Below are 27,651 nucleotides of genomic sequence, written 5' to 3' on the forward strand. Positions count from 1 at the left end.
TTGTTCAAATTTTTTCCCTCTTGCAAAATCCCTGGCCCAGTGCTTAGCATGTGTTCATCTGATAAATATTCAGTGAGCACTAACTGTGTGTTCTAGGCTGTGGGGACATAAGAGTGAGCAAAGCAGAGTCAGTCTTGGCCCTCAAGAAGCTGACACTCTGGTCTGGGAGACCGACCACAAAATAAGTAAAGACATAAACAACATACAAATCCACAAAGAAACAAGTAATACGACGTCAGACTGGGATAAATACTATGACAAAAACAGGGCAAGGGGCAGAGAGGGGACTGGGCTGGGGGTAATTGTAGGTAAGGTGGCAGAAAAGATCTCTTGGAGGATGTGCATACAGTTGGTGCTCATTAAAGGGCTGATGAATACAGGAAGTAAAACCTTTAGTTATGTAACCAATGAATAATAGCACAGAAGAGGATAGCATCTTCAGTGATGAGGGAGCATAAAGCAAGCTCAGGGCCAAGGAAGCATACTTGCCAGGCACACGCCACCCTCCCCCACCAACAAGGGGGATAGGTGTGTGACATCCCTCAGGCACTCCTGGCTGCCCCAAGAACAAAGGAAAGGGGAAAACAAATGGTTAACTGGTACGAGATCACAGTCATTCGAGACACTGAGTCTCCATCAGTTTACAAATATCTTAGTAAATTAAAAAAAAAAAAGCAATCTTATCAATAGCCTAATCTCCAGGAACTCTCTACTGTCTTAATGATAATACTTTGCTGGAGGGAAAAACAACCTTAGCTTGACAATAACTAGGCCTCCTGTGAGTCTTCTTTAGCATATGGAAATCCCTTTAAGAAACTTCCTCTTGGGGCTCCTGGGTGGCTCAGTCGGTTGACTTCAGCTCAGGTCACGATCTCAGGCTCAGGACATGATCTCCCAGTTTGTGAGTTCGAGCCCCGAGTCAGGCTCTGTGCTGCCGGCCCAGAGCCTGGAGCCTGCTTCAAATTCTGTGTCTCCCTCTCTCTCTGCTCCTCCCCCACTCCCTCCCCCCCTTTCAAAAATAAACAAACATTAAAAAAAAATTTTTTTAAAGAAACTTCCTCTTGGCTTTACCTCCACCAGCTCCATACTATATAACAGGACACTTTTCACAACCCCAGTGCAGCTCTTTCTGTCCACAGGTCCTGTCCCCATGCTTTAATAAAATCACCCTTTTGGCACCAAAGACATCTCAAGTATTCTTTCTTGGTGGTTGGCTCCAGACCCCACCATCCCTCTGAAACCTCATCATTCAGTATATAAAAGAAGGCTTTTCCAAGCCCTTCAAGGACTGCTAACCCTGTCTGAGGTGATGCCACAAGAAAGGTATCCACGATTTTGTTCAGAAATCTGTTAGGTCCCCATGCACACAGTTCTTGGGCCAACGAATACCCTTGAGACGAAGGCAGCCATGATATTTGATCAATACTAGTAGGAGTCTTGCCAGAATCAATGAGGAGCCATCTGAGGTCTTGGGAAAATCCTCTGCCTCTGGAAAGCAAAGGTCTGTAGCAGATTCTGCAGTAAGTCTCCTGACCGAGAAGTGGCTGAGGCCAGTGACAGCTAACACTGACTGTCTGCTTGCTCTGCTCTATGTACCTTCCTAGATGCATTATAAGAGCCACGCCATTTAAGGCTCATAAAGACTCTGTTAGGAGGCTACTATTATGACCTTGTTTTCCAGGGGTGAGGAAAGGGAGGCTCAGAGAAGGCTAAGGAACTGCTCAAGGTCACACAATGACAAGGCAGGGTATCGTGGGCAATAATGGGAGGTGGTGGTGGGAGCTGGAAGGAGGCCTACCCAGCCTGGGACAAAGAAACTCCTATTCCGTGGGTGTAACTTCCAAGCCGAAGTCTGGCGAAGATTGGAGTTGGCCCAGGGAAGGGAGGAGGGGAGCAGGGGAAGGGGGAGGAACTCCAGAAACATGCAAAGACCCAGAAGTGATGGCACATTCTGGAACCCCTTGGAGGCTGCATTTTGTCCAATGCAGAATTAGCCCCTTGCCTAATTTTGTGTGGCTCAGTATTCAGCAGGAAGCAGGTCATGTGTCTGCAGCCAGAGTTCAATTCTGGGCTGCACCATACTTCCCGGAAATCTGTAAGCAGAGCGTGGGCACCTGCCAGATGATTCTGGGTGATCCCCTAGTCCTTCTTTGGGTGGCAAGGTTATCCTTGTGCCCTTCTCCCTCTGCCCAACAGAACAGAAGATCCTGGGGGCCAGTGACTGGGTCTCCATCATCTTGGGAGATAGAGGGATATTCATATTGGTTCATGGCATGGGCCTGGGGAGTCCACAGCTATGGGGGGTTAGAGGTGACTATAGCATCTGACAAGCTACTAGCATATCAGTAGCTGTAGCTGCTCACATCAAGTGCTCCTCATCACCTCACCAAGGCTGCAGCTGCCCCATCCAGGCCCATTGATGGGGCTCTAAGCTGCATTTATTTAGCAGCTTGATCAACTGCCACAGGTTTATAGTCTCAAAGGCTCCGAATGTGCCCCAACCCTCAGACTCTATCTTTCCTTCTGTATGACCGCTCTCCAGTCTGAGCTGCCATTTTCCTCATCTAGGGCATCCCATCTACGGCTTCCCTGCCCACTGTAGTCCAGTCTCCCCATGCAGATCAGAGACACCTTTCCAAAATGCAAATCTGACCATGCCACCTCCTGAGCTGGAAACACCTCAACATCTCCAATGCCCTCTGGGTAAAGCCCACATTCTTTAGCATTCCTTGGTTCATTTATTCTTCCAACTTGCAAATGTTGATTGAGCACCAATGAGTGATCCTTCTGAGGTTTGATGAAACATTAGCTTCTCAACTGACTTGGTTTTATTTTCTTTTTGGTAGCAGTGAGTCTTGTGAGGACATCTCTTGTTTTTATTTTTATTCATTCATTCATTCATTCATTCATTCATTCATTTGTGTGGGCCCGGCCCTTGCATCCTTTCTTCTGGCAATTGCGCCTCAATTTTCTTTGGGGAGCTCCCCTCCCCCTTCAGATACAGTCCTGGAGTGTGGGTTCCTACCCCTGAGGGTCAGCTTTTCAGCTTTTTCTTGAAATCTTAGAGTTACCTGAATCCCTCCAGTACGTTCTTGGTTTTGCTAGAGTTTTGCCAGAATCATTTGGTGCCTGAAACCAAAGAGACCCTAATGGATGGCGCTACCTCTTATGTTCCAACCTGAAAGTCTCATGGGCTGCTGTTGGCTCCTTCAGGTCTATTCACCCCACTTCAGCATCTCTGTTTGGTTCCCCTGTAGGCTGATCCAATCAGCAGAGCCCCTTGCCTCTAGCTTCTGGTTGGAATCAGCCAGTGGAAAGCATGGGCAGAACAGTGGGAGTTGGGAGGACAGTGAGGGTGGGTTTATTCCATTCTGGGTCCTTCCCTGTGGGCTGGGGGAACAGTGGCTATGTCCCTCTGTTAAAGGCAGCTCTTCCCACACAGCTCACTCTGCTGGCTGCTCCCTCCTCTTGCTCTGTGAGGATCCCCATGGTCCTGGTTCCTGTATGCACCTTGTTGGTTTCTCTTGACCATGACCACACCTTCATAAACAGACTCTTCATTAGTCTCTCTTTGATTACACAGTTTGAGTGTGCATCCCTCTCTCGCCAGGGCCCTGACGGATACAGGAGGAGTGTCTGTCATGAGCTGTACCTGCCTAGGATCCAGAGGAGATCGGAAGGAGTGGTGAGTTTCCCAGGATCTTGGGAAGTGGGAAGAGAATGGAGGTCTGAGAGAAGACAAAGAGAAGTCTCACCAAGTACCTCCAAATAGGATTGCTAAGGAGAGCCCCAGCTAGAAAGAGCTCTGAGCTGTAGATTCTCCACTTTCTTGCTGTGTGCCTTTAGGAAAAACCACTGCCTGTCTCTGGGCCTTATCTTCTCATCTGTGAAATGGGAATGGTAATAGAGCCTGCCATATTAGTTGTGCCAGGGAGTCAATGACATCATGTTATTCATTCATTCATTCATTCATTCATCATTCATCCATTCATTCAACAAATATGTACTGGGCTGTACTATGTACCTGGCAATGTGCTAGGTGCTGGGGACACAGCAGGAAAGAGAACAGGTAACTGCTCTTATCCTCTGGGAACTGATAGCCTATGTGGGGAAAAGGACATAAACAAGGAGCCACACAAATACTCAACTAGCCCTTCCCTGAAGGGTCCCATTTGGACTGAAAAGTCCTCTGTGAAGAAATGGCTAATGTTTGAGCTGAGTCTTGGAAGATGAAGATCAGCCGGTTGGAAAGGTGATCCAAGTGTAGATAACAGAACAGGTCAGTGATGAGGGTGGTTGCTGGAGGAAGCACGAGTGATGGGGGAAGAAGAAGATGAAGTGCGAGAGGTCACAGGGACCAGGCTAATCCAGCTTTGCACGCCTCAGTGAGGGTTTGCGTTTTATTCTGAGTGTGGGGGGTGATATGGATGGTCTGATATATGGTTTGAAGCACTTCTGTGGCTGCTGTGTGAAGAACAGACTAGAGAAGCAATAGGAATGAAGTCAGGGAGACCAGAAGGGGACTGTTTCAGTCACCCAAGTGACACATGATGGGGGCTTAGATGGGGGAAGTGGCAGGGAACTGAGGCAGAGATGGCTGGCTATTTCCATAGTGTAAAGTTGTGGCAGGGAAGGAGCTGCCCAGCCAGAGACCACGTTTCCCAGGGGCCCTGCATCTAGATGGCGTCATGTGACTGGTTCTCACCAATGCAAGTGATGGCATCGCTTCTGGGCTCAAGTGGCTAGAAGCAGATGTGTCTTCCCTGCCTTCTCTTTTTCTGTCCATTGGTTGGACGCAATGCCTTAAGGGTTGGTGGACTCACAAGATCGGAGCCCCCTGGGTCCCCGAATCATCATCTGGGTCCTTAATTAGACTTTACTTGATCTAAGAATACATTTCTATTCTATGGATTCCACTGCGAGCGTGGGGTCTATCTGTTAGAGCAGCTGGCACTACTTTAACTACCCAATGAACAGATCAGTTAGGAGAAAGAACCATCAGGACTTGGCAATGAATTGGCTGTTGTGGATGAGTGAGAAGGAGGTCAAGAACAACCTTGAAGTTTTAGCTTAAGCAACTACGGAGATGAAGTTGATATTTCCTGAGCTGGGAAGACGTGAAAGAGTCTTCTGTGTGTGTGTCGCGGGGGCAGGTAAAGAGCTGCATTTAGAACACGGATGTTTGCAGTCTGGGAGACATTCAAATGGCAATGTCAAGTAGAAAGATATAAAGATTCAAAAGAGGTCTGAGCGGGTGACGTAATTTACGGATTTGTCTTGTAGACAGAATCTGAAGTGCATAGTAGGTACTTAATAAACCCTCTCTGAATCAGAACGTGAATCATTTCTTCTTTATTTCTAGCTAGCGTTTGGAGTTTTTGGGCACAAATCACCCAAAAGTGATGAACACCCCTCCCCAACCTGAGAGCGAGCCAAAGAACCATCCATTTCTTGCTCTGCTCTCATATGCCCATTGAAGAGGCTCTCTGAGCTCAGAGAAGTCTGAGAATCCAGCCATTCAAAGGCTGAATGAAGGTAATTCTGACGATGTTTGAAATTGCCTTCCTGACACATTGGGTAAAACACTCACTCATCTTTGATGCACTGAAAACCACTTGAATCTCTGCCTTTTATTCCCTCAAGTGGCTTCACCTAATAGGCTGGGTTTTGAAAACAGAGTGTGAAAGAGGCAAGTCTGGGCTTCACCTGCCTCTGGATAAGGCCACTTGTCTCTTTGCCCAGGCTAAATGTCTTTTACTCCATGGAGGCTTTGGAGGAGCCACGGTGGAGAGAAAGGGTTCTGGGCAGGCTTGGAGGCAATTTGACTAGGCAGAGACTCTTGGCAAAGCTGACACTTTCCCCCAATGCTCTCTACTCCCAGGATAGCAAACTTTGTCAAATGCCTGCAGGAACCAGCCAGTTAATGCATCATGACTCAGAAAAATGCATCATGTGGGAACCTTGAAGAATGGGAGAGTACAGGTCTTATTTAAGGGGTGGATACAACGTGGGTCCAGCCAATCATTTCTGTGTGGAACATGCGTCCATCATCACTAGGTCTATCTGGCTTCCCAAGAGAAGCCTCAGATTCAGATTTTAGAAATCTACTGAGTTTTAAACGCTGGCAACGAATTACATCCAAAGAGTGATCCGTGGGCCAAAGAGCATGTGCCTTGTGCATATGATCCTTGGGCTTGGAACCAGCTTGAAAGCCTCAGGGAGTAAGAAATTTCCCAAAGGGGAAGAGATAGAATCATTTTGGAATTGTTACTGAACGAACACAAGTTCTTTGACTCAGCCACGTACATTGTGAACCATAATTTGTGTGTCAACTTTTTATCCCCTCATTGGTGAGGTAAACATTGAAAGCTTATCAACAGGTGAGGAAAGGAGTGAGGACTGAGAGTCAGCTAGACTTAGAGCATGAGGGCTGTGTCTTCTTCACTGCTGAATCCTCAGGCCTGAGAAGGCGCACAGAAATATTGTTGAATAAAGTAATGAATGAAAGGGACTGGGTGAATAAAAGAGTAATAACCACAGAAGCAAGTTTGCATGCTTCAGGGTGTGGGAACCCTTGGTGAGTGGCCAGGCTGTCTCCCAAGACCCCCATTTTACTTCTGCTACATGTAAATTATTCTTTTACAGAGGACACCTATAGGATGCTGGTGCAACCTACGATGGTCTCCATGGAGGTGAACATGAACTTAGCGCTAACAAGGCGTATGTAGCTGACCTTCTCTCCCAGCTAGAATTTTCCCAAGATTTTAAGCCACAATTCCAGACTTCTCTACAAACAAAGCTGTCACTGACACCCCCAGGAAACGGTGCCAACCACATTCCCATTTAATGAGCAGCTACTACATTCCAGACACTGTCCTAGGTGTTTATAATGGGTTTTAGTAGCCTTTTGTAATGTAGCCTTTTGTAATGTGTCCTGGCCATGGTGGTGAGTACAGGACTAAGGTGTAGCCAATCATAGTACCTCATTCCCTTCTTCCAAAGCGATTGGCCTGCAGAATGAGCATGTGACTAAGCAGGACCAATCAAGGGCTTTCCCTGGGACTGATACACTGTTACTAGGTGAAGGAAGCTCTCTCTCTCTGCTGAGGGTGGTTCTGTCCACGCCATTTGGAAGAGGCTCATCTGTGGGAGGAGAGACTGAGGGTTCCATTTTAAGAGAAGAAGAGACAAGCAGAGAACAGAGGGAATGAGGGACACGATACATTCCCTTTTGTCTGTCTGGAGTTGGGTTTCTGTCACTTGCAACCAAAAGAATCCCGACCGGGGCACCTGGGTGGCTCAGTTGGTTAAGCATCCAACTCGGCTCAGGTCCTGATCTCACGATTCATGAATTCCAGCCCCACAGTGGGCTCTCTGCTGTCAGCACAGAGATCATCTTCAGATCATCTGCCTCCCCCCGCCTCTCTACCCCTCTCCCTCTCTCTCTCTCTCTCTCTCTCTCTCTCTCAAAAATAAATAAACTTAAAAAAAAGAATCCTGACTGATACAGCCCTTTATATACTTTGTCTCTCTCAACAACCCTATGAAAATGGTATTAATAACCCTCATTTTATAGATGAAATTGAGGCTCAGAGAGGTGAGAAGACTTGCCCAAAGCCACCCAGCCAGTAGGAGGCAGTTTTGATGACCCCCAACCTGTCCTGTTTCCACTGTGCTACTCGGCCCGTCCTGACGAATCAGCTTTCCGAGTTGGAGCTGACCTTATATTTTCTATTGTTAGTGCAAGCCCCTATGGGCATAAGTGTCTTCTACTAAGAAATCCATCATTTCAGGGTTAGAAGCAACTTCAGAAGTCAGCTGGGGCTCTCTGGAAAGAGCAGGGGACTGGGAGTGAGAAGGCTTCCAGGGCAAGTTCTGTTTCTTACTAGTTGGAAAAGTCACTTAACTTCTGTGAATCTGAATTTCCTCATCTGTGAGAAGGAGATTATATTCAGGATGCTAGTCAAGATACACGGGTGTTATGACAATTAAGAGACAAAGAATATGAAACTGTTTTAGAAATGTGAAGTCCTATACAAAGTAAGATACCAATGCTGTGGTTTAACCCTTGTGAGACTGAGTCCTATCTCATTCTGTGCTTCAATATCCCCCCACACAGAGGGCTCACTGCCTCTTAAGGCAGCTCTTTCTATCTTTGTTTCCATTCTTATTGTTATAAAAAAAAATTCTCTCCCATTCTAAGTTGAAATATTTCCTTCTTGAACTTGATTAATTTGTTTTTAAAAACTTGTTTTAACATTTATTTATTGTTGAGAGACAGAGACAGACAGAGCATGAGCAGGGGAGGGGCAGAGAGAGAGGGAGACACAGAATCTGAAGCAGGCTCCAGACTCTCAGCTGTCAGCACAGCTGACGCGGGGCTCGAACCCACGAACTGCGAGATCATGACCCGAGCCGAAGTCAGACGCTCAACCAACTGAGCCACCCAGGTACCCCTATTAATTTGTTTTATGGGTTTCATTCATTCATTCATTCATTTCCTTCCTTCCTCCCTCCCTTCCTTCCTTCCTTCCTTCCTTCCTTCCTTCCTTCCTCCCTTCCTTCCTTCCTGCCCTTCCATCCATCCATCTACTGTAATAATATTGAAGATGGAGAATTAAGAAGATACAACCCCACGTTTACACTAGCTTCACCCCATCTATCCAAGTCATTCTCCTCAGAGCAGTGAGAGTGATATTCTGACACAGAAACATAATCAATCCTGCCATGCTTTTACTCCAAGCCCATCAGTGGCCCTCTGTTGTCCTCAAGATAGAATGAACTGCAGATCCCTATCTGATCCCTGCCCACCTCTCCAGCCTTTCCTCTCCCCTTGTCCCCGCCATGACCCAGACTTTGGCCAAATAGAGAATAAAGTGACTGACAATTGCTAGTATAGGCCATTGTCTTCCACCCCTGGGCCTTTGCACAAACTCTTCTTTATGCCTGGAATATCTGCCTAACCTTTTTTCCCTGGCTAAACCCTACTTCTCCTTCAAATCTCAGCTAAGGTATCACTCCCTCCAGGAGACCTGTCTTACCTCCAGAGACTGGGGTGAGTGCCCCCTCTGTGTTTCTGAGTCTCCTGGGCTCACCTCCAACTCATCATAGACCACACTCCTCTTGGTTCCCTGGCTGCTTCTCTGTGTCTGTGTCATATTCCTGACTGGCCGGCTCTCTAACGCCTAACAAAGTTGCAAATAAAGAGTTCTGAATGAATGCCATCTCTCCTTCACTTCTGAATCCTGTCCCCTGCCACGATCCATCAGGGCCCTGTAGTTGCAAAGAGAGTTACTGGTTCCCACAAGGTTGGGAGGGAGAAGCTGCGGGAGGTGCACCCTGTCCCCGTCCACCATTGCTCTGACCTACCACAGTGCTGGAAAGGCCATGGGGAATCCTCAAGTAAAGACCTTACATTAAGCATGTGACTTTTCCAGTGTCAGGGAAGCGTCCCATGGGACAAAACACCCAGAAGGGGGTGTGCGTGTTCCACACTGTAGTACTCTGCAAGGGTCTCATTGTCCACAGCAATGCGATCAGGGGCCAGGTGAGACGCTGTCCCTCTGAGACCATGTGGCACAATGGTTACCTCCTCTGGCTGGGGTGTCTGGCTTCCTGGGTTTGAATCTTGCCCCCATCATTTACCTTCTATGTGCCTCAGTTTCCCCTTCTGTAAAAATGATCTTGATGAGAAAAGACTTTTGGGGTCAGGATGGGCCTTCAGTGCCATGTTGCTGGTGAATTATTCATGATGGGGCCGGGGATGTAGCAAGAGCTTGATGAACCTCAGCTATTATCATTATTGTCCTTTAAACTTAAAGGGAAATTATCCTGCTTACCCAGAAGACCTGGCCTCTGGGCCCAGGTCCGAGCAAGTCCCTTCCCTTCTCTGGGCCTCCGCGGCTGTGCTCGGATTCTCCCGCCCCGGGGAAGGTGGGCTTTGCCAAGCAGCTGGGAAGCAGCTGTCGGACCGCCTGGCCCAGGCCTGCCCTTTCAGGGGGTGCTCAGAAGGCTGGCTGGGTGGAAAGCGGGGCTGATTCACCCGCAGAAGCCCAGGGTGGCCTGTGTAAAGGGCCGGTAAAGGGGCCACAGGTTGGGTGACTGACCTTGCTAGTTTGCCCAGGATTATCCTGGTTTGGGCACAGAAAGTTCGACATCCTGGGAACCCCCTCAGTCCTGGGCAACCTGGGACCATCAGTCTCCACCGTAGCCCAGCAGATCCTAACACTTCCGTGCATAATGAGGCTGAGTAGGGAACAGATGTGGCTACTGGAGGCCCTGGGGGGGTGGGGGGTGGGCGGGTGGTCCTGCCCACCCGGCAAGGCTGGAGCTGGGGCAGAGGCACCGGGAGAGGCACAGGAAGGGCTGCCACTGTCTCTTTTTCTGCACCTCTTTCCCCCACAAGTCGGCTGTCTTGCGGAATGAAAGCTGACCTTTCCAGCCTCAAAGCCTTATTCAGGCCGCACCCACTGCCTGGACCTCCCCACCCTCCCTCCTTTCCTTGAAATTTTGGGAAGGGCGCAGGACCCAGCTCAGATATCAGCCCCTCTTTCCTGACCTGCCAGCTGGGTAACCCTTCTCTGCACAGCGCCCGTGGGACCCTGCAGAAAGCCCTCTGTCACAAGCCCTCAGGCAAGCTACTGAAATACCTTCATCTGTTTGCACAACAGACGGAATCAGAGAAGTGACCTCCTAGGGTCATCCGGATGATTCCGTGAGATAATGTTTCAAGTTCTTAGAACACTGCCTGCAACAGAGTCCGTGGTCGACAAATGCTAAGTGATCACAGTAAGGACAACAGTGACGATAGAAAACTACCAGGTGATGGAGACGAGAACGGCGCTCCTCTTGTGTTTCAGGTGTGTCCCCCCTCCCCCCTCAATCTTCTGGTCGCATTGCTCTTACCTACTTAAACCGGGTCCACATATGTATCCATCCCAGGCTGGCCTACAGCTCTCCATGCATGCATGATGTATGCATGTTGAACCACAGACTTTGAAGCCTGCTTTCAAAGGACTGGAAAGGTCCTTTGGCAAGAGAACAGTCAGAGCTAACATTTGTTGAGCATTTACCGTGTGCCCGGAAATGTTCTAAGCGCCCCGGACGCTGGTCTGGGGCAGTCTCTGTCTATCAAGTGTTCCCCACCTGCCAGGCAGAGTACAAAACACCCACAGCAGTGATTTTTGGCAGGGACAACATTGACCCTTCAGGGACATTTGGCAGGGTCTGGAGACAGTTTTGGTTGTCACAGGTCGGGGTGGGGTACCACGGCATCTAGTGGGTTGAGGTCAAGGATGGGCCAAGGATGGGCCAACGGTGGTCCTGGACACCCTACAAAGTGCAAGACAGCCCCTCACCACAAAAGTGATCCAGACCAGGGGATCAGTCAGCAGCATCAAGGTCGAGAGACCCTATTTTGTCCTTCCAATGGCCCTGTGTCATAGGAATCATGGAGGAGGAAACAGAGGCTCAGAGAGGTCCAGGTGAATGCCCAGTGGAACCAGAACACGATCAAAACCCAGTGAATCTGATGCTCAACCCTGTGTTCTTTTAAGCCCCTGCTCCGGACGAGCAGATTCCGAGGGGAGAGCAGAGGTGGCCGCCTTGGAGGGGGGATGAAGGCGGGTGCTTGGCAGGAGGGGGAGGACTCTCCTGATTAGCTGAGCACAGCCCTGTTTGAGGGTCACTGGAGGGTCGGGTCGGGGCAGAGTGGCTTGTCCAGAACCCAGAGCTGGCCTACGGGGAATTCTCCGGGCCAGCCAGTGCAGCCGCCAGATGGGAGGCAGAGTAGAATTTAATATCTGACCATCTGCAGCCAGCAGCCCCCGAACTCGGCAGGCAGCCCTCCCGGTGGATGAGAAGTCTTCCAGCAGCCCTGCACACTGGATTCCCTGCTGGTCCTGGAAGGCCTGACTGCTGAAGAGTGTCCCACGCCATGGGCTCTCTCTCTCTCTCTCTCTCTCTCTCACACACACACACGCCCACACACCCAGCTTCCATCTCCTGAGTGCCAGGAGCTCTGATGAGCACTGAAAGTGTCCCTCTCTCTGCCCCATGCCTGCTCTCCTCTGTCACTGCTACTCCCTAGAGTACCGAGCTGTGATGGGCGGTCTCTTTGTCCCCTGTGCCAACACCAAAATTTCTGTGAGCGGAGACTTGATGCACCCAGGGCAGACATTCAGGACTGCAAGGTGACACCTGGGTCTCTCTTGGCTGTCCCCAGCCCACCGTTAGCCTTCAGAAAGGCCCCAGTCCCTTCTCCCTCCTGTGAGCTGCCAGCCCATGCTCTGCTCCTCCTTGATCCGCTTCCAGAGAAACACATCTAGCTTTATTCCTCGGGACCCGAGGAGGTCTTTAGGGCTGCAGAATCCCTCTACAGAAGCACATCTCTTAATAGCAACGGGGAGCTACCAGTAACTGAGGATTTCTATCAGGCACAGGCACTGCAATTCTTGTGTCACCTTCAAGGCCTCAGGACAGCTCTGTAGGTGCTGAGATGAGTCCCGTTTTCTGAAGCTCAAAGAGGTCAAGTCTTTCTCCCAAGGTCACAGAGCAAGTATACTATTTCAGGTTTCCTGGTAAGTTGTGAATGGCCACAGATCATCCCGAAGGGTCTAGGGTAGAGCTGGCATAGGGCAGGCACCCCGGATTAATCCATATCCCCGTGGGGTCTCAGGGAGCCCTCTCAAGGAGGCACAAGAGCTGCTTACCAGCCTGGCTACACCTCAGGTGTCGTGGGCAGTCTGTTCCCTTGAGGTGGCTGAAGGACACGTGATTGCCAAGCAGGGAGTTCATGTCGCTGACGCCTTTGGCCAAAGCTCTCTATAGAATAGGCTTACAACCCACTTCATGTCAACTCTGTAGCTGAGAAAAGGTCCCAAGTCTGGAAGGTGCAGCTTCTGACCCTCACCCTGTTCAGAAATTACATTTTTCCTTGATTCTCTAATCGATTAGCCCAACGTGATTAAGGGCTGAGTCTGTGCCAGGCACGAGGGAAACAAGCACGGTGGTGACACAGCTCTGCCCGGCGTGTCCCCCCCCCCCACGCCGAAAAGAGTCACCGTTTGCTAGACAGCTACTTTCTGCAGGGTGCCTTGCAGGCCCTCACGGTGGTCCTGTGAGGTTAGATTACCGCCTCTTCCGTTTTGCAATTCTGGAAACCGGGGCTTTGTGGCGTCCGTGGCTTGCTTAGGGTCCTACAGTCAGATAGTGCCAGAGGTGGGATGGCGAACCTGGCTGGCTGGGGTGTGGGTCCCCGTCCCTTCTGGGTATGAGCTCTGCCCACCTCTGGAAGGCTGCCCCGCCCTGGGCTTGCTGGGGTCAGGAATGAACAGGCCCTTTCCCTTTGCTTCCTTGGCTGGGCCACTGTGCTTTGCCATCTCTGGGGGTCTGAGGCAACCTCCTCCCAGTGGGACCAGTTTCACCCTCCCGAGGTTCACCTGAGCAGGCAGTGCCGACCGGTTGCAATTCCTCAGGAACTTTCAGGCGTCCCATGAGATCAAGCCAGACAGGGCACGCCTTTTGCTCCTGCTGGCCCAGAAGACTTAAGTCCTCCCTAGTCAAGGAAATTGCATTACCGAATTACAGTTCGTTTGCAAGGTTCCCCTGACCAGCCAGGAGGCTGGCTTCCTGACCCCATTAGTCAGATATTCAACTTCCCAAGTTCAGGGCAGCCCAGACGGTCTGTGGCTGCATCCCAGAGGACACTGGCCTGACCTCTGTGGAGCAAAATGCCAATGACAAAAACACGGTTCAAATTCCAGCCGCTCTTCCTGATTTCGGGGCCAGTCACCTGACTCCTCTGACCCTCAACCTTCTCGCCTATAAAAGAGGGAGAGGAACAGCGTTTGGCAGACTTTCCCACCCCACCCTCGTAAATCGGGATTATATAGGATGCTGCCGGCAAAGCATTCAACCTGGTGCCTGGTGCGGGGGTGCAGGTGGCCCCCGCAGAGCCCCCAGTGATCCCTGCCTCCTGGTGGTCACACCCACATCCCTGTGAGGCCCGCGCCTTTCAGTGTGACTTGTTTCTAATGACACGGCTAAAATGACGGACGCTTCTTCTGAGATTAGGTTCCAAAAAGACAGAAGCTCCGTCTCCCTGCCTTCTCTTGCCCTTGCCTTAGGATTAATTAAGACGATGGCTGCAATGCAGCTGACCCAGTACTCGCGGGTCCCTGGGAGCCCTCGCCCTGGGGAAAGCTGTGAGCAGCCCCACGGAGAAGCCCACGGGGCGAGGACCCGAGGCCTGCCAAGAGCCTTGTGAGCGAGCCTGGATGTGGATTCCTCCCCGGTAGCGCCTTGAGATGACTTCTGGTCTGCTTTCTTTTCCTGGCCCTCGGAGGATCCACGGGGACTGTGGTGTTCAAGAGCTCTGTGAGCTCTGAAGCCCTCTGAGACGCTAGCTAGCAGGCCATCTGTTAACCATTATGCGGGCAACCGGCACGGCCTGAGTACTCTCTGTGCGCCAGGCACTGTGTGAAACCCACCGGTCCATCTGGGTTTTTGAAATCCCCATTTTCCAGATGTGAAAACTGAGGCAGGGAGCGGTTAAGACACCTGGACGCAGTCACGCAGCTGCTACGTGTCTGAGGACTCAAGACAGAGTTGGCCTGGCCTCTGAGCCTTTGCTTCCCAACAGATAGGGTGGGCCTCCCAGGAAGTGGGCCCCAAGGAGCACTTTGCTTGGTCCAGGAAGGACCCTTAGCCTGTGCCTGGGCTGGAAGAGGGCATCAGTGCTGTCGTCTTGCCCAGAGGGACATCCGAAGCTGAGACCTGTCCCAAGACGTTAAGTGGTTTTGTGGCTTCTTCCTCTTAGGAACAGCCTGCAGTGGAGGCAGGGGAATGGCCGAGGTGGCCTGTATGAGCGCTGGCCGACCTGGAATCCTCCCACATCCTCCTGGATCGGAGCCCTGAGGCCCTGGCCACAGGCTTCTGGCTCTGGGTCCCTGAAGGCCCCTGATGGAGAACGGCCCCGCCTGTGGGATTGAGGGGCGAAGCACCCCACTATCAGCCCCGTTCCAGGGGAAATCTCAGCTGAGCCAGAGGTTCGTGGCTGCTGTGACCTCATCCCCCTGTGTGCGTCCCTGCTTCCCCATAATTTATGTCCACGTCCACATTAATTGATGGTGCCGAGGCCGTGAACTGAGCTGATTGTTTCCAAATATCGAATTGTGAGGGTTCTTGGCTGATTACAGGGCATCAGAGTGGGAAGCAGCAATGTTCTGTTGTGTGATAATTAATGAAGGACCCAGGAGACGCCATCTGCCCGGATGGGACTCAGAAGCCTCGGCATGGCGTGGTCACCCAGCAGCCTTGGACGCCCTCCAACCCCAGACCACAGGAACGGTGCATCTCTTGGACGCAGGGGGAGGTATTCCATCTCCCCAGGTTCAGGCGGTGATGATGTGGCAGAAAGAAGGAGCCTCATGGTGGACTTCCAGGCCACAGAGAAGCGAATGTTGCTAGACTATGATGATAACAATAATTACGACTACGATCATCGCAGTATAGACCATGTGCCGGGGACTGTGCTGGTGCTTTCCGTAGGTCTCATTCATTCATTCATTCATTCATTATTTATTTATTTATTTAAATGTTTATTGGGGTGCCTGGGTGGCTCAGTCAGTTGGGCGTCTGACTTCAGCTCACATCATGATCTCGCGGGTCGCGAGTTCGAGCCCCGCGTCGGGCTCTGTGCTGACGGCTCGGAGACCGCAGCCTGCTTCGGATTCTGTGTCTCCTCTCTCTGTCCCTCCCCTACTCATGCTCTCTCTCTCTCTCTCTCTCTCTCAGAAATAAATAAACATTTAAAAAATTTTAAAAAATAAATGCTTATTCATTTTTGAGAGGGAGAGAGTGCGTGCGCGAGTTGAGGGTTGGGGCAGAGAAAAGGAGGAGACAGAGGATCCGAAGTGGACTCCGCACTGACAGCAGCGAGCCCAGTGTGGGGCTCGAACCCACGAACCGTGAGATCATGACCTGAGCTGAAGTCGGATGCTCAACCGACTGAGCCACCCAGTCTCCCCACCCCCCAGCCCCCCGCCCCTCAGGTCTCTTTTAATTAACACCCTGCCCCTGCGAGGAAGGCTCCCTTACTTGCTCCCATTTCGCAGATGAGAAAACTGAGACCCGGAGAGGTGACAGCGCGCAGCCAGGACGAGGTGGAGCTGGGTTTCCATTCTGCCTAGTCTGGCTCCAAAGCTCATGCTCTAAGCCACAACTCCCAACAGCCTTTCCAGGCAGCTGTGTGCCAGCCAGATGAGCTCATATCTCTAGTGGAAGCTCTGGGTTTTGTTTTTTTTTTTTAAACTTCCTGCTCCTTTCCAGTTGTTCCAATCTCAGTTCCTGTCTAGATCAGCCCCTCCACACATTCCTTATCCAGTTATTCCAGGCTCTTCTCCCTTCCCTTCCTGACTTCTCACCTCCCCCCACTGCCTCACCCCCCAGGCAGGGGGACAGGGCGGGAAGCTGAGACATAGAACGTATTGAATCGTTTTGCATATATGATTGCACTTAATCTTTAAAAAATACTACTTGAGGGGCGCCTGGGTGGCTCAGTCGGTTGAGCGTCCGACCTCGGCTCAGGTCATGATCTCGCGGTCCGTGAGTTCGAGCCCCGCGTCAGGCTCCGGGCTGATGGCTCGGAGCCTGGAGCCTGCTTCCGATTCTGTGTCTCCCTCTCTCTCTGCCCCTCCTCCCCCGTTCATGCTCTGCCTCTCTCTGTCTCAAAAATAAATAAATGTTTTAAAAAAATTTAAAAAAAAATACTACTTGATAGTAGTATCAATGAGATGAGGAAATGAGGCTATGAGAGGCAGGTAACTTGCCCAAGGTCATGCAGGACATATGTGACGGAGCCAGGAGCAGTCTGAACTCAGTCTGCCCTTCATCGTGACAAGGGGCCTCAGGACAATCCCTCTGTTACTGCTCTGCGTCTATTTCTAGTTGGGCATTTTTCACCAGGATGCACGAGATTATCCATTTGATCAGCTGATAGCTGGTAAATAGCTGGCCTGTGCACACAGCCCACTCTTCCCTTGCCCCGGGCAGACATTACTAGAGGATCACAGCACACTTCCCTGCTGAGCCTGTATCTGTGTTCAATGCGGTGATCTAGGCAGTCATTTCCAAACATTCTGAGATGGCATTTAGATAAAAATCAGGTGTTACTCCTGTCCCAGAGGGTCATCTTGAGGACAAGACGACATTTCTAAGCCCTTGGTCACAAATCCCACAGCCTCAGATGACTTCCCAAAGACATGAGGGAACCCCAAAAGGCCTCTAAGCCTGCTGAAAACAAACCCCACCCAAGGTTTGGCTGCCTCCCCAAAAGCACAATTATTTCTGGGAGGGACCCTTTCTGGCACCAATTTTCGTTTAGTACCGCTCAATTGCAATTCTTGGCTCTCACTCTTCTGAGACCTACAGAAGAGATAAGGCAATGCACCTTCACGGGCGAGCCTGATTTTAAGGCTGCAAAAACATTACCGCAGAGAAATAAAGTCCTGGTCACCACCAGGAGTGCCACTTCCCACCCATGAGTTCACTGCATCAGGCACAGTGTGGCTGAAATGGGGCGATGGTGCACACAGCCCTCATGCACCCGTGGGAGATTCTAGGTCCTTCTCTTCCGCTCCTGAAAGTTTCTCTTACTGCCAGGGATATGTGTGTGGGGACCTCCTATAATGTGCTCTGATTTGTCTCGAGTCAGGTCTCTACACACTCGAGTGCCCTAGTGTTTCTAGGCTGGTCCTGACACACCATCGTCCCGCCCTGGGGGTGAGAACCACCACCCTAAGCCACGGGGCCGGAAACAACCTCTCTCATCCAGTGCCCGAGCCTTTTCCCCGATAGTTGGAGGCATCTCCTGGGTTTGCCTGACTGCCTGCATCCCACCCTTTTCTGGGTGGGATCTTCCTTCCCATCTTCCTTTGGGGAACAATTCTCCCCTTCCTCTCACTGCCATGACGTTGGTTGAGGAGCCAGTGGCTCCGGCCAGGGCACTCAGAGGTACCACATATCTGCTACCATCCTGCCCATTACTCTCCAACCCCCTCTCAGCTACAATTATTTTAGAGGCCTTCTTATCCTGACTTATATGTTGTCTGCGTCCACTGCTAGAACATAAGCTCTAAAGAGGACAAGAACGCTGTCCCTTTCGTGTAGTGATGGCTCCCCGGTTCTTAGAGCAGTGCCTAGAACATAGCAGGTGCCCGAGTGATAAGTGTGAAGGCCTGTCCAATGGATAAATAGTGGCTTAACTCTGTCTGAAGAGATTAGGAAAGAGAGAAAGAGAGCCTCTTTTCCCACTGGAGCTGCTATTCTGGTAGAACAAAGGCCTGAGAATGAAGACAGCCGGAGGAGAGCAGATCTAAGTGAACGGAGAAAGATCCCCTGCTGACGAAGCCACCTGGATCCAACTGTGCCTGAAGCTGGCATTGGAAGCACAGCATTAGGTGGCTGATTTTCTCACTCTACTAGGGGTAATTCATTGTGCTGGGTGATGTATTGGTAAACAAAAATACCCATGGCCTCCGTCTTCATAGCTCAGAGGAGGAACTAGGCAGCATAGGTGCAAACAAATGAACAAAAGCTTTAACTGCAAGCCCCGATAAGGGCTACAAAGAAATGCCATAGGGTGTAGTGAATGAGAATGATCAGGGAGGGCTTACTTCAGCTAGGTGTTCTGGAACATTTACTCTGACTGAAATACAAACTTGAAGGCCAAGAATGAGTACCGTTGCCCCTCACGTGAAGACGGGGCATTCCAGGCAGAGGAGAGAGCATGTGCAAAGGCCCTGAAGTTGTGTTTGAGGATGCCAGAATCCTGATGTGGACGGGTGAGGGTCCGCGTGTCTTGGGATGAGGCTGGACAGGTAGACATGAGCTCATCACTTAGACTACAACCTGGAGGTCAAGGTGAGACATGGAGATTCTCTCTGATGTGCATTGAGAAGCCACAGAAGGATCTGGAATGAGGGAATGATGGTCGCTCTGTCTCTAGACAGATCCCCCGTGGGACGCCCATTCCCAGCCTGGCCCCGAGGCACACTTAGTCATTTCAGGCCTGGCCTTCCAGGCTCATTCTTTTACCTGCGTTTCTCTCTGTTTTTTAATCTCTTCATTACTTCCTATTGTCACTGATTTCAGTTCTTTCTGTTCTTGTCAAACACCAATTTAAAAAATGAGTCATCATGAACTTCATGCCAATCCTCGTTTATAATTAGGCCCATTTCCCCCAGCTCTCTCTCTCTCTCTTTTCTGCTTCGAAAAACCAGGGGAGAAAAAAATGATCCTTTTTTGACATCCTCACAGGTCCCCTTCCATGGCCTACGTAAGCGGCCTTGTGCTTTGGCCACATAAAGGTCACACCTGGGGGGTCCAGGAAGGCTCCAGGATGCCTCAAAAACAGTCCGCTGGATTGCACCCTTGATGGCTCCTGGAGACGTCCATCAGGGAGCCCAACCTCCAGGCCCCTGGACTCAGCCTCCCAGACTGCCAGCTGAGGCTGGACCACTGGGGACGTGAATCCAGTGCTCACCCCCATGAGCAAAGCTGGTCTGACTTTGACCTACCGCCTGGGAAGTAATCCTAGGCGCTTTCAACATAGCAACTCCAAAAAACCAAACAGCAAGACTGACAGCTGTTTTAAGGGGGTTCACTTCACCTAGTCAGTTAGCAAACATTGATGGCATGTCTAGTGGGTCCCAGGGCTCCAACGGGAGGGAAGGCAGGATCATCCAGTGGTCAAGGGCAGGGTCTGGATTCAAGCTGGCTGAGGCTGCTTCTTATAGGCTGTGGGATCTGGGGCAAATGTCTTCACCTCTCTGAACCTCATCTGTAAAATGGCAGGAAAATGAAACACCTTCCTTACAGGGCCGTTTCGAGAATTGAAACAGATAATACAGAAACCTCTGTCGGGCCCAGAGCGATGAGCAGTAGGAGAGTCTTGAGGAGACACAACTTGTAGAGAGGAAGAGGCACGGGGAATTGTCGACGGGCACAGTAACCCCGCACTTTCTGGAGAGAGTGTTGTGGAGCGAGAAATAAAAATACACTGTCCAACTATCAAGAAGGGGCCTATGGCACAAAGAGAACATTCTGTGTGCTTCCATCTTAGCAAGTTCAAGAGGAAGGACCCTGTTCCTTCCAGAATCGTAGTGACCTCTAGGGGTGGGTTATTGGTTACGAGAGCTCACGAGTGAGATTGCAAGCTGTGCCGGAAATGTTCTGCATCTTGATCCAGATATACACCTGGCAATGCAGGTGGATATACCTTGTAAAAATCCACCAAAACATTAAAAAAAAAAATGGGATTGCCTGTGTGGCTCAGTCGGTTAAGCGTCCGACTTCGGCTCAGGTTGTGATCTCGCGGTTTGTGAGTTCGAACCCCGCGTCGGGCTCTGGGCTGACAGCTTGGAGCCTGGAGCCTGCTTCGGATTCTGAGTCTCCCTCTCTCTCGGCCCCTCCCCTGCTCATGCTCTCTCTCTCTCTCTCTCTGTCAAAAATAAATTAAAAAACATTAAAAAAAATCCACCAAGCCTGTGCCTTTCAGATTAGTGCGCCATTTGGGGGGTGGGCTATTCCTCCATTCAAAAGAGAGGGCGAGAAATAAATGGAGGGTCCGGGGGAGACCACAGGAAGGGCCAGGCCAGGAGAGAAAGGGGGAAAAGCTCAGGGACCTGGCTGAGCACCTTGAACCCCAACCATGCAAATATTCCCTCCTCTTACTGAAGCCACACCTCCGTGATGGGCTAGGTTCTCAAGGTGGTCCTTGGAGCAGCAGCATGGACGTCAAGTGGGAAGGTGTTAGAAATATACATTTCCGAGCTGGCCCCAGACTTCCTGAATCAGGTGTCAGACCAGCCTACCCTATCCCGCACCACTTCCAAGGAAGCTTTGGCTTTGATGACCCCCAGTCATTCGAAAGAACTTCTTCCTTCGATTTTCACAGCTGCCCTGTCTCGGCCCCACTTCATCCTGTGGTTGCTCTTCTGTCTCATCCCATACAGGTTTCTTTGTTCCTTTTACCCCTCCCCCCGCCCCCTCCCCCCCCCCCCCCCCCCCCCCCCCCGTTCTGGAGACTTCAGTCATCATCTACCTACTCTCCCTCCCCCACCAACTCTGGAGGCTTCAGCAGTCAGGTACCCGCTATCCTGTCCCCAGACTCTCTCATCAGGTCACATCTCTGTCCTGAACTACCAGCAGGTTCCTCGACCCTTCTGCCTGGCTGAGTCTCAGCTCCACCACATCCGAACCGGGGGTGGGGTGGGGGGAACTTGGCACTCAGTTTTATCCCCTGGGGTGTCAGTTGCCTCCCGGTAAAGTGGAAATAATCATACGTAACTCATCAGTCAGCTCTGAGAAGGAATGGAAATAAAATATGGATCCAAATCTCAGCTGTGCCACACACTGGCTGTGTGACCCCCACTGGACCATTCTGAGCCTGGGTTTCTTCATCTGTACAATGGGATGCGGAATGCATGCACTCAGTGGAGATGTTGGGAGCGCTTCTCAGGGCCCGGAAGGAGAAGACTGCTGGCTCCACCTCTTGATCTATGGCTTGGCCGAAGCCTGGGCTGTTGACTTAGTTGGGGTGGACTTGGCCTAACTTCAAAGGTGCTGGGGGGGTTGGGGGAGGAGGGAACCATTTCTGAGGGAAGGGCCGGCCTCAGACTCTCCCATTTATTTATTTTTTAATTTTTTCAAACGTTTATTTATTATTGCAGAGACACAGAGAGACAGAGCGTGAGCAGGGGAGGGGCCGAGAGAGGGGGAGACACAGAATCCGAAGCAGGCTCCAGGCTCGGAGCTGTCAGCACAGAGCCCGACACGGGTTTGACTCACAAACCTCGAGATCACGACCTGAGCCGAAGTCGGATGCTTAGCACCGACTGAGCCACCCAGGTGCCCCTCAGACTGCCCCTCATTTAAAAACAAAAGCCCTTCCACAGCTTCAGGGGCTTTAGTGTAATAATTCCTCTTCCCTTTTCTCCAAACCTGGAAGTGCTTTAGTTCGAGCAGAAAAACAGGCCCTGGCCATGATTAAACATCTACGGTACACTCAGTTATGTGAGCAATTTAGATTTAATAAGAGGGTTCCTGGGTTGTGTAATAAAATACAATGAGTGGTTATCAGGTGAGGTCTGATCTCTATTTAATTAGATGCCAGCTTCCTGTGGCTTTGGGGGACAGCAAAGGAATTCTGGGCTTGGCTGATGGCTTTTGGAGCTGGGTCTATGTTCCTCTTCAGGATATCTGTTGAAGCTAGTAATGAAATATAAAAATCCAGGGGGAAAGCCTTTATTGGTGCCGTAAACTAAGGAAGCTTGCATCCACGTTGCCCAAAACTTCAGATAAGTTATGCAAGATAGAGTATAGATGGGATTAGATGGGAGGGAGGTCGAAACAGATCCGTGGAAGTTCATGTGAGAAAGAGTAAGTCACTATCAAGTCAGCAGGAGAGGTTCCCGAGCATACCACTGTCAGGAATGGGGAGTAACAAGCAGCTCAATTAATCCAGCTGGTGCCTATGGAAGGATGCAGTAGGGGCCGCCATGTTAGAGGGAACCCCATGGTGCTGCCATGGCCGACTGCCACGGCCGACTGCCACTGAGGGAAAGACAGGCTTGCGAGGGACTAAGGACACTATCTCAACTTCCCCCTGCTTCCACGATTACCAGAGAAAGGATACTATTTGACCTAAAGCTGAACTTCCTGATGAGGTTGCCCATGGCGCAAGTCTCCAGCCCGCTCCCCCACGTGGCTGGAATCCCAAACGAGACATGTTTCACTGTAACAACTTCAATTTTCCCCTTCTGACTTCTACTGGGCCCCAAGGGATCAACAGGATGCCTAATCTTAGAAAAACGTGGTTCAGTTGCCTGCACTGTAGCAGCAGAAAGCTCCCGTAGAAAGAACGAGCAAATAGGAGATGGTGTATCGGAAAGAATGGTGTATCCTTATGTAATGGGAAGATCATAAAGGAATCAGGGTCAACTATCAATTTCTAATCTGTGTTCTTGAGACAGCTCTAAGGAATGCCACCTCTAAGAAACCATAGGAAGCATTCACGAAAGAGGCATAGCTGAGATTAGGGAAGACTGAAGAGAGGCGAGCATGACTGCTGAATTAAAAGCTACAGTGGAAACAGGAAACGGAAGATTAAAACTAAGCCAGAGACTAAAGGACAATGAAAAGATAGATAATACCGGTCATCAGAGAAACACAAATTAAAACCACACACCCTCCCTCCACACCCATCAGAATGGTTGGAACAAGGCAAAAGCAAAAACAAAACAAAAACAAAAACACAACAATTGTTTGAAACCCTGGCAATTTCAAGAGCTGTTCAGGATGTGGAACTAGTATGCATTGGTCCAGTCACATTGGAAAACTGTTTGACGGGTTCTTACAAAGGTAAACATTGACTGTCTCTATGATCTAGCAATTCCTCTCCCACACTCATACCCGATGTCCGAAAAAAGACCTGCACGAGAATGGAAGTCCCAAACTGGAAACCACCCCAGTGTCCATCTGTGGGAGAATGGAAAAGCAAACTGGTATATTAATTCAGTGGAATCCTACTCAGATGGAAACGATACAAGGAATAAACCAGTGGTACGTGTAACAGGGTGGATGAATCCCAAAGGTGTTGTGTTGACTGAGCTGAGCCAGACATAAGGGTCGTACGGTGTGATTCCATTTATATAGAGTGCAAGAGGGGCACCCGACTGGTTCAGTTGGTAGAGCCTATGACTCTCAATCTCGGGGTCATGAGTTCAAGCCCTGCTTGGGCATGGAGCCTCCTTAAAATAATCAGGGTGCAAGAACAGACGAAAAGAGACCATAGTACTCTCAGAATGCATCATATGGGTGGAAGAATGAATACAAAGAACCCAGGGGGAACATTCCGTGGTGGTAGAAATATTTTCTATCTTGACCTGGTTGATGGTTACATGGGTAACTTGTTTGTCGAGATTTTTAATTAAAGATTTCTGCGTTTTACTGTATGTTTATGACAGTTGAACACAGTACTTTCACACGTGTGTGCGTGCACACGCATGCGCATTCGTGCACACACACACACGCCGAGTCATGGGTAATGAATCATAATCCAAGAACTCTGCACTCTTCAAATTGCCTTTATGTGGGAAGGCACCAGAAATGCATTCTCACACAGGCTTACACAGTTTGCCACCTATGTGTCCTTAAAAAAAAAGGACCCCGATATAAGCCCCAATTGACCAAATAATAAATCAAGATAAATAATCCAAGAATGTGGTAGAGAGGATGGTGGTTTTTAAGCACTGATACTGAGTGATAAAACCAGGAAAATGAAAAGATAGATCTATTTTTTTTGCCGGTGGTTATTGACAATGCAAATATCAAATAATTATCTGAAGCAAGATCTAGTCCGTGAAACTATTTTATGATAATAATAATAATTGGAATCTAAGCCTCCAGAATACAGTGGCAGAAACAGGGAAAACAAGGTAAGAAAATCTTAAGAAAATGAACAGACACAGGACAAAAGGTGAATGTATAAGGAGGGTCATCAAGTTACTGACTGGAGAGAGGAAACGATGTAAGAGTCTAACAATAGAAGATCGGAGGACGGAATATTATGAAGGTCATAGACCTATGTCCTCTTCCTCATCTGGTGCCTTCTTACAGAGTGGGGGGTCCCTTCACCTCAGAGTCTCAGGTTCCTCATCTGTAAGCAGGATCATTCACTCTAATCTGACAGGGTCACTCATCATTTGTTCATTCATTCCGCAAATGCTCTTTGAGCGCCTCCTAAGTGCCAGGTGTTGTGCTAGGTCCCGGGGACACAGAGTGGACACTTTAGCTACCTGCACTCATGAAGCTAACATCTGATGTTCTGGTGTGTCTGGGGATAATGGGGATCTGGAGAGAAATAGGACAGGGTAGGGACATGGTGGGGAGAGGGGATGCTGGGTGGTCAGCAAGGGCCTCTTTGGTGAGGAATCGTTTCATCAGAAACCTGATGTCAGTGGGGGAATGAGACATGTGGATACTTGGGGGAATATGTTTCTAGCTGGAGGGAACAGCCAGTGCAAAGGTCCTGAGGTATAAGCATGCTCAGTGTGCTGAAGAAACAGCAGTGTGGTTTGAGCAGAGCCGGTGAGAAGGGAGCGATAGGAAAAGACCCTAGAGATAATGGGGGCTTTATGGACCACGGTGAGGACATTGGACCTCACTCTGAGTCTTCTCGGAAGTCACCGGAAGGTTTTGAACAGGGAGTGACATCATTTGACTCCTATTTTCACGGAATCCCTCTATGTGGGACAATAAACGTAGCAGCACTGTAAGAATATGATCAACGACCATGGGGAACACACAGAGTTTGGCACACAGCCATGCTCAATAATGCTTTTTTAAAAGCTTACTTCCCATGCACGCAGGAGAAAGCAGGATTCTTTTTGTTATACGGGGTGGAAAAAGAGGAGGCACCTTAAATGTCCATTTTGTCCCTTATTTTTCTAATTGTGCTCCTTCCAGAGGGCCCTGGGTGTGCAGTGACTGTTTGCAAGGCCTGATGGACCTGCTGGGCTTTGCTCTTGTGGCTATGACTTCTGCCAAGCTCTGAGCAGTGCCTGCTACAAGTAAGTATGTAATAAGTGTGAAATCAGTACAAAAAGTCCAAATTGGTCCCTGTTGCTACATGACACGCTGGCACCAGAAGCAGGGGCAGGGTGCATTTGATCTGGAGGAGGCCAGAGAGAACAGTGGTTTGCCTCCCCCTCCCCAGGAAGAGAGCCCCCCCCACCCCCCGCCGCCCCACCGGGTCATCTCTCTGCTTTGCAGGTGCTCGTCTGTAACCCTCCTGAACCCTGTCCAAAGTCCTGGACTATTATGGAGCCAGCGGAGTTGAAGGGACACCGTGCAGCCATGAAGAGTATGAACTTCGGAGCCAGACAGACCCGGTCTGAATCTTGATTCTGCCACCTCCCAGCTGCGTGACTTCAATCCTCTCCCTGCCCTCAGCTTTGTCATCTGCAAAATGGGGATGGTAATAATGGTACCCACTTGGATAGGTTGTTGGAGCATTAAATGAGACCATTCCACACCTCTCCGCATCTCGTAGACAGGACCCAGTGCTGTGCATAGGGCTACAACAGCGAATGGGACAGGAATGGTCCCTAGCCTTGACAGGGAGGGGACACTGTCACAAAGCCAGCCCTGAATAGTGTGAATCAGTTGTAATAAGTGAATGACAATGTTCATTCTCTCTCCTCTCCTCCAAATAGTCCAAAGACCCATGATCCCAGCATGGATAATCAAGCTCCTCTTTTAATGCCTCTGGCCTCAGTTTCCCCAGGCTTGTGGGAGGCTTGCTATGATCTTTGCAGGAGGGCCACCGTGCACTGAGCCGGCCTGATCCTCTTCCACAGACCTGGCCCCATCTGGGAGGACCCAGCTCTTTCGTGCTCTCTCGGGACCTAGGAGACGTCCTAGAGCACACAGGCTGTGTTTGTTGTTTGTCAATTGGGAGAGAGGCTTTGCCAGTGAGAGAGGTTCACTGAGACGAGCTCAGGGCACAGATCTCAAAAATTTGCTTTTAGACCAAATAACAAAGCCATAAGAGGGGCCCTTGGTCCATGCCTAATATTCGAACTTGAGGGGAAAAAAGGTCCTGAGATTTTTCTGGCCCAGCCACTTGGGTTTTCCCTGGGAAAATAGACAGGAGGATTGATGGAGAACCACTGGGGGCTTGTCAAGCTTTGGCTACTGATGAATTACAGGAGCCTCAGCTCAGGGGGAGAGATGCACGTGCCCAGCGTAAACAGCCGGGCCTCCTTCTGTTTCAAGGACAGATTATGAAATAATAGGCCTTCCTTTCTCCACTGTCTTATTTGAGCTTTATGACAACCTACGAGGCAGGCAGGAGGGGTATATTTTACCTGTAATGTAACTGAAAAAAACAACCAACCAAAACCGAGGTCCAGAGAAGCTAAGTAACTTTCCAAGGCTACATAGCTAAGTAACTGACAACTTCTCAGAGCCAGATTAAGTGCTGGTGCCACCATCCACGAAGACTGTACATAAATACCGGACCTGGGCCTGGAAGGAACACGCCCCCATGGCAGATGACAAAAAATGACAGCAACATTTTGTGACTCTTCCTAAGTTGGTGGAGTTTACCTCACCGCCCCTTGAATTTGCACTGGTTGTGTAACTTGCTTGGCCAACGAAATACAGCAGAAGTGACATTTCCTAGTGCCCCGTATAGGTTTCAGGAGTCCTTGGTAGCTGCTATCATGCTCTTTGAGTCCTGTACCACTACATTTACAAGTTCAGAATCGCCTGCTGGAGGCTGAGAGGCTAGCTGGGGTAGGGGCAAACCATCCTAGCTTAAAGCTTTCCAGATCAGCCAGCCCCCAGTTGATCTGGTTAGCTGACCACCGATGCATGAACGAGCCCCCTGGAAACCGGAAGCACCACTCAACCTGACCCAGCCTACAGTGCCAACTTGCGGCATTAGGAACTTAAATAGTGACTTAAAATCGTAAGCATTTGCATTTGGGGGTGGATTGTTACACAGTAGAAGCTGACTGATACATCGCAAGGAGAGGCTTCGGAGGGCCATCGGTGACCCACACCTGTCCGACTTGGAACATCCGT

The 27,651-nt window shown here is 50.2% G+C and overlaps 1 long non-coding RNA gene across 1 annotated transcript in view; it reads left to right on the top strand.

Annotated features, from left to right (window-relative positions):
• LOC109277576 (uncharacterized) overlaps window positions 1-26,964 on the top strand; it is a 35,243-nt gene extending 8,279 nt beyond the window's left edge. Inside the window, exons 2-4 of the long non-coding RNA XR_008422135.1 lie at window positions 3,611-3,685; window positions 25,528-25,631; window positions 25,834-26,964. This is a non-coding gene — a long non-coding RNA (uncharacterized LOC109277576). The remainder of the gene's footprint in view (window positions 1-3,610; window positions 3,686-25,527; window positions 25,632-25,833) is intronic.
• The last annotated feature ends 687 nt before the right edge of the window (window positions 26,965-27,651 follow it).

This window comes from Panthera pardus, unplaced genomic scaffold (assembly GCF_024362965.1).
Source record: "Panthera pardus isolate Hobbes unplaced genomic scaffold, ASM2436296v1 HiC_scaffold_15, whole genome shotgun sequence".
Taxonomy (NCBI): domain Eukaryota; kingdom Metazoa; phylum Chordata; class Mammalia; order Carnivora; family Felidae; genus Panthera; species Panthera pardus.